The sequence below is a fragment of the Sapajus apella genome, unplaced genomic scaffold (genome assembly GCF_009761245.1).
Source record: "Sapajus apella isolate SASKATOON/1434 unplaced genomic scaffold, GSC_monkey_1.0 scaffold11, whole genome shotgun sequence".
Taxonomy (NCBI): Eukaryota; Metazoa; Chordata; class Mammalia; order Primates; family Cebidae; genus Sapajus; species Sapajus apella.
In genome coordinates this window covers 81,878-88,981 of record NW_022436951.1, presented here as the reverse complement: position 1 = coordinate 88,981, position 7,104 = coordinate 81,878, and positions in this window count along the sequence as shown.

Genomic DNA, 7,104 nt, shown 5'->3' with positions numbered 1-7,104 from the left:
TAATTTTTGTATTTTTAGTAGAGATGGGGTTTCACCATGTTGGCAAGGCTGGTCTTGAACTCCTGACCTCATGATCTGCTCACCTCGGCCTCCCAAAGTGCTGGGATTACAGGCATGAGCCACCACACCCAGCCCCAATCACTTCTTAAAGGCTCCATTTCTCAATATTGTTACACTGGGAATTAAGTTTCAACATGAGTTTCAGAAGGGACAAACATTCAAACCACAACATCCCACAACATCTCTATGATGGCAATCATTCCTTATTTAATTCTTTTTCTCCAAAGTACCTTAAAGATTTCCCAATTTTAAGAAAAATTAATTATTTTAGATGACATGACAGTGACTTCAATTTGAAACCTTTTAAAGATCTAGGGGATAAAGAAACTATGAATGCAGCCCTGGCTTTGGCTCCCTCAGGGCTGCCTCTGTGTGCAACATCCAGGTTAGATTACCCGCTAAGGGTCCCTCTGGGCTGGCTAATATGCAAGCAATATGGAATTGTGTAATCCAAGGGCTTCTGAACACAGGAAAGAAAGTGTTCTATCCAGCCTCACAACAGGAAACACCAGTTTACACTGTTATATTCTTCTTGCCAATTGGAAGGTCCTAATCAGATAAGATTCCAACACTTTCAGAGTTGAACAGACACATACCCAGGATGCCTCCATAAACTGCTCACAATCAAGGCCTGAAATACAGAAGAACCCAGAAAGGAAAAAAAAAATCTTATCTTGCTCATGGCTCACAGTGAGACAGGAGTTTGGCAGGACCAGTTTCCCAAGACAAACAGGAGGCTGGGTCCCCAAGACACAGGTCACAATACCCCACACAAGATTCCTTTAAAAAAAAAAAAAGAGAGAGAGAGCCCTAACCAGCTAAAGCCCAAATGGTACAAAAGCAACCTCTGGTTACCTTCATTGCTCAATATATGTTAATTATTATGCATTGGAATGCTAAAAGACACTACCACCTGAGCAATGGCTGTTTACAAATGCCATGGCAATGCCCAAAACTTACCGTGTATGTTCTGTAAGGGGGAGAAACCCCTAGTCCACAAGCTCCTGCCTCTTTCCCAGGTAACTAAAGAAATAATCCACCCCTCATTTAGCATATAATCAAGAACTGGCCATAAAATAGCCAGCTAGCTGCGTCACCAGCTGGTGCTACCCTGACTACGAGGTAGCCTTCTTTTTGTTCCTTTGTTTCCTTAATAAGCTTGCTTCTACATTACTCTGTTGGCTTGCCCTTAAATTCTTTCTGGCACAAGCAAAGCATCCACTCAGCTTCCCTGGCTGAACTCCAGTTCTGGGGGTACTCTTGCATCAACAGCACCACTGCCTTCAACCAATGCCCTGAAAGGAGCTCCTCACACCCAAGTGGGGACCCTCATGATGGGTGGAGGAAGGAGTGCGATTATTGTGAGTGATGAACGGAGGGATCCAACTGGACTCTTCAGCCATGAAATGTGGGAGCAGCAGACCTGTTAGAGGGGACCCCAAGCTTCGAGCGACTTGTGGGACTTGTTGGGATTAGAGACGATCCGCATACAGCTATTAAAGGAGACATCTTAACAATCTAGACATTGTGAAGGGATTAACGAACACTCCAATGCCAAGCAGCATTTGAAGCACTCCCGAGAAGGTGGAGCGGGGGGCGATTCTGCCAGCCTGAAGCGAATGTGAAACAGAGAGTGTGGCACACCTTGCTGGGCGGGAACTGCTGTGGTAACACTCTCTTAACTGTCTGTGAGCACTGTCTTTCTGTGGGTAAGCATGGGTCACACTCACACCAAGCCCACTTCTTTAGGGACCATGCTGAAAACTTTCAAGAAGGGATTTGGTGGGGTTTATGGAGTAAGTATGACACCAGAGAAGCTAAGGACTTTATATGAGGTAGGCTGGCCAGGATTTGGAGTGAATCGGCCCTCAGAGGGGAGCCTAGACAGGTCTCTTGTCTCCAAAGTATGGCATGAGGTTATATGTGACGAGCCAGGACACTCTGATCAATTCCTGTACATAAATTCATGGTTGTAGCTCGTTCTAAACCCTCCAGAGTGGCTGAAAGGACAGGCAGCAACCGTGCTAGTGGGGAAGGGACAGGCAGCTAGGAAAAAACCCCACTCTACCTGCCGGAGAGACGTGGACTCCCAAGGTCCTGGCAGATTCGGTAACAGAGACATGGACTCCCAAGGTCCTCGCAGATTCAGGACTCCTAAAGTCCTGGCAGATCCGATGGCAGAAGGGTTTTTGCCAATAATACCCCCTCCTCCTCAAGGACTCCCTGCCTCTGGGCCTGAAACCTCAGCACCCCCGCCAGAATTGCACACCACTAAACCACCCAGAGTAGACAAGAGAGAAGGCAGAGAGACTTCTCCCATAGCCGCCTACTTCCCAACTGTGACCCAAGGCAGGGGTGCAGATGCCTTTAAGAGAGCAAAGGTACACAGGAGTGGATGATAACAGCCACATGGTAAAAAGGCATGTTTTCACGTACCTGCCATTCACCTTGGCTGATATTATCAACTGGAAATATAACAACCTGTCTTATACCGAGAAGCCACAGGCTCTCATTGACCTACTGCAAACTATTATTCAGACTTATAACCTTACTTGGGCTGATTATGTATCAGCTGCTTATGTATCTTTTGAACATGGATGAAAGGCGGAGAGTACTCCAAGCCACTTCTAAATGGTTGGAGGAATATGTTCCTGCAGATTACCAGAACCCCCAAGAGTATGTCAGGGTCAAGACACCCCAGAGGGAATGCAGAGGTTAATCCAGTACAGAGATTCCTTACTGGAAGGATTGAAAAAGGGAGCCCAGAGGGCTACAAACATCAATAAAGTCTCTGAGGTTACTCAAGGAAAAGAGGAAAGCCCCGCACAATTTTATGAAAGGTCGCGTTTAGCCTATGTACGTATACTCCTTTCTATCCTGAGAGCTTCTTGGGGGCGCTCCTTTAATAGTGTCAGCTGTCAAGTCAGCATTTTATGGAGCCTGATGCTCACTTCTCTATGACTCAAAGAAAAGAGGAAAGCCCCACTCAATTTTATGAAAGGCTGTGTGAAGCCTATAGCATGCACACTCCTTTAGATCCTGAGAGCCCCATAAACTAATGCATGGTAAATATGGCATTAGTCAGTGTGCGGAAGACATTAGGAGAAAATTGCAGAAACAGGTAGGATTTGCAGGCATGAATACTTCACAGTTATTGGAACTAGCTAACCAGGTGTTTGTGAATAGAGACATGGTAAGCCATAGAGAATGTCATAGAGAAAACAAGTGTCAAGCTCCACAAAATGCCAACTTGATAGCTGTCGCTATTAAAGGAGTGGCCTCCAAGAGGGCGGGGAAAAGTGGGACTCCTGAAAAGCCACCCCAGCCTACTCACCTGCACCTGCAGCGTGACCAGTGTGCTTACTGTAGGGAAGTGGGACACTGGAAGGACAAGTGCCCCCAGCTAATAGGAAAACAGGGCAATCTTAAGCACCAGGCTTCAAACAAAAGTGGAGGAGCTCTGTTCAGTCTGATGGAAGGGCCACTGGACTGAAATGGGGGCCGGGCTCATTTGCCTCCAAAGAGCCCACAGTTCAGATGACAGTCCTGTAACCCCACATCAAAGGAAACAACCAATATTGTTGGAGATATCAGGGTGTCAGAGAAATAGTCTTTCTGTTTGCCTCAGACCTGTTCAGCAGGAAGCCATGAAGTTATACATCAGTTCTTGTACATGCTGGACTGTCCTACCTCCCTTGGGGAGAGACTTGTTATGCAAACTAAGAACTACAGCTACCACCTCACTGATAAGGGCTCCCCCACAGCTAAAACTGCCTCAGGCAGGGATTATCAAGGCTCTCACAGTCCTTCGGGAGGAGGGGTGGAGACTCTTCCTAACCAGGATGAAAATTAACCCCTTGCCCTAGCCAAGCAATGGCCACAGGTCCAGGCAGAGGACAATCCGCAAGGACTGGTAATCAACCAGGCCCCTGTGCTCATTAAAAGTCAAGCCTGGGGCTCAGCTGGTTAGGCAAAAGCAATATCCAGTTCCCCGAAAGGCCCTAACAGGCATTCAGGTCCACCTAAAATTCTTAAAGGACTGTTATAGTTCCTTGCCAGCCTCCATGGAACACTCCCCCACTTGCCTACTCCCGAACCAGGGAGCAAAGACTGCAGTCCAGTGCAGGACTTGCGTTTGGTTAATCACACTACACTGACTTTGCACTCACTTGCACCCAACTCGTGTACACAGTTGGGATTATTGCCAGCAGAGGATAGTTGGTTCACTTGCTTGAACTTAAAGAATGCTTTCTTTAGCATCAAACTGGCCTCAGAGGATAAGAAACTATTTGCGTTTCAATGGGAAAATCCAGAAACAGGTGTGACCACCCAGTACACCTGGACCTGGCTTCCCAGGGGTTGAAGAACTCTCTCACCATCTTTGAGGAGGCACTAGCCCATGACCACGCAGAAGTTTCTTGCTAAGAACTTAGGCTGCATGCGGCTCCAATATGCTGGTGACCTTTTACTGGGACACCCCACGGCAGCTGGGTGCACTAAAGAAACAAATGCTTTACTTTGGCACCTGGAGGACTGTGGGTTTATACCCACTTAAACACTTTATAATGTCTAAAAAGAAAGCTGAGATTTGCGAATTGCAAGTGCAATATTTGGAGTTCACCATCCGGCAGGGAGAGTGCAGACTAGGAGCAGAGAGGAAACAAGTCATTTGCAACCTGCCAGAACCCGAAACTAAAAGGCAGGCAAAAGAGTTCCTGGGAGTCATGTGTTTCTGTAAATTGTGGATTCCAAGCTTCACAGTACTGGCCAAACCCCTATACAATGTTACAAAGAAGGAAGACAAGGAACCCTTTAAATGGTGGATCCCAGCAGTGTCAGGCCTAGCAGGAACTGAAAGCAAAACTTCTGTTAGCTCCGGCTTTGGGGCTACCGGATTTAACAAAGCCTCTCACTCTGTATGTGTCAGAAAAAGAAAAAATGGCAGTTAAAGTTCTAACATCAACTGTGGGTCAAAATTTAAATATCAAAGCACCCCACACAGTAGTGACTCTAATGAATACCAAAGGACATCATTGGTTCACAAATGCTAGGTTAACTGAATACCTGAGCCTGCTAGGGGAGTAAGAGGGACCGGACTGTGCCACGGCCTCAGGGTACTTCAGCTCAGAGGGCTGAACTTACTGATCTGACCCAGGGCCCTAGAACTGAGTGAAGATAAGACTGTGAACTTTTATACTAATTCCCGGTATGCCTTTCTAACTCTTCAAGTATATGGAGCACTGTACAAAGAAAAAGGACTGTTAAATTCAGGAGGGAAAGGATTTTCTCCAAGCAAATGGTGGAGTGGATACAGAGCTTAGGGAAAATGTGTCAGAAAACAATTAAAGTGGGTACAGGCACTTCCCTTGGTGTTATTCAGCATTAGATGTACTCCCAATGTTCCCTCTATGAAGTCTCATATCATAGGCCCCCTCTCATACTGTGGGCACCCCTGGGAACTCCTTGGAAGTGGGTAAGATTAAGCTAGGATGACAGCTGCAAGCTCTAGGGAAAATAACTCAAGATATTTCAACCTGGGTAAATGAAAGATGCCCTGTAAGCTTATCTCCCCAGTTCACCCTTTCTCACCAGGTAATCCCATGTGATTAAAGAACTGGGATGCAGTCCCTCTGAAGCCAGGTGGAAAGGACCTCAAACCTTGATCCTGACCACTTCCACAGCTATAAAGGTAGAGGGAATCCCAGCCTGGATCCACCACAGCCACGTCAAACCTGCAGCAGCTGAAACTTGGGAAGCTAGACCAGACCCAGACAATGACTGCAGAATCACCTTAGGAAGAGCAACAAGCCTGGTTCCAGCCACATCCCGGAAGCTGGCTGGTACACGCACGGCTGAAGCATGAGGAACTTCATCATGGGACTTACTCTTCTTAATATTTGGACTTGTATAGTAGGGCAGTGGGGACATTAACTAATTTTGAAGAATGCTCTCAGTGTGTGCACCAGGTTACTAAGGTAGGATGTAAAGTTACTGCCATTCTTTTATTCTACAGTAATTATGAATGTACAGGGACACAGAAGGGAACCTATTTATATAATGATACTCAGTATAAGGTGTGTAATCCAGGGAATGGACAGCCCAATGTCTGCTACGATCTATCAAAGCCACCTACGCATATGACTTTTGAAATTAAACTCCTAACAGGGAGATGGAACAGCCCTACTAAGCTAATAGCTAAAACAGAAGCGAAGGGAAGCCCAAAACAGGTTACCCTAAGGTTTGATGCCTGTGCAGCTATCAAATGCCTATCATTCCAGTAGGGGGTGCTGTGGTTCCCTTGGATGGGAACAAAGTTATGCAAGAGAGCATAATTATGCATTTTGGGGTCATGCGTCATCTGGGCCACTTGGAAAAATAATACAAATGATCCCATTTGCCTTGTAAAAGGGAGGGACACCATTCCATGGGGTAATGTCCCCTGCATCTCAGAACATTGTAACTCAGTAGAATTAATAATCATGAACCCCCAAGACCCCAAATGGGAAAAAAGGGGAGAATGTAGTGCTAGGAAATAATGGAAAAGGATGTGACTCTGGAGTCAGCGTCCAGATTCAGGGAAAAATCCAGAAACACTCAGCCCAGCCAGTGTACCAGCACTTCTGTGATATATTAAATGAGCCAATGCTGGAGCTTCTGAAAAAGACAACTTGTTCCACCAACTTGCTGAAAATGTGGCCCATTCCATTAATGTCACTTCTTGCTATGTATGTGGAGGGACCACTATGGGTGATAGATGGCCATGGGAAGCCAGTGAGTTATTACCCTCTGATCCTGTCCCTGACCTGACCTCAGTTCAAAGGATTCAAACCAACAGTTTCTGGGTTTTAAAGGTTTTGATTATTGGACAATACTGTTTGGCCAGAGAAGGAACAGACTTCACTGTTCCAGTTGGAAAGCTTAGCTGCTTAGGGCAGCGGCTGTATAATGGAACAGTGGATACTGTAACCTGATGGAGCTCAAACTATACAGAAAAGAACCCCCTCCTAAAATTTCCAAAATTACAGGACACTTGGAATTATCCTG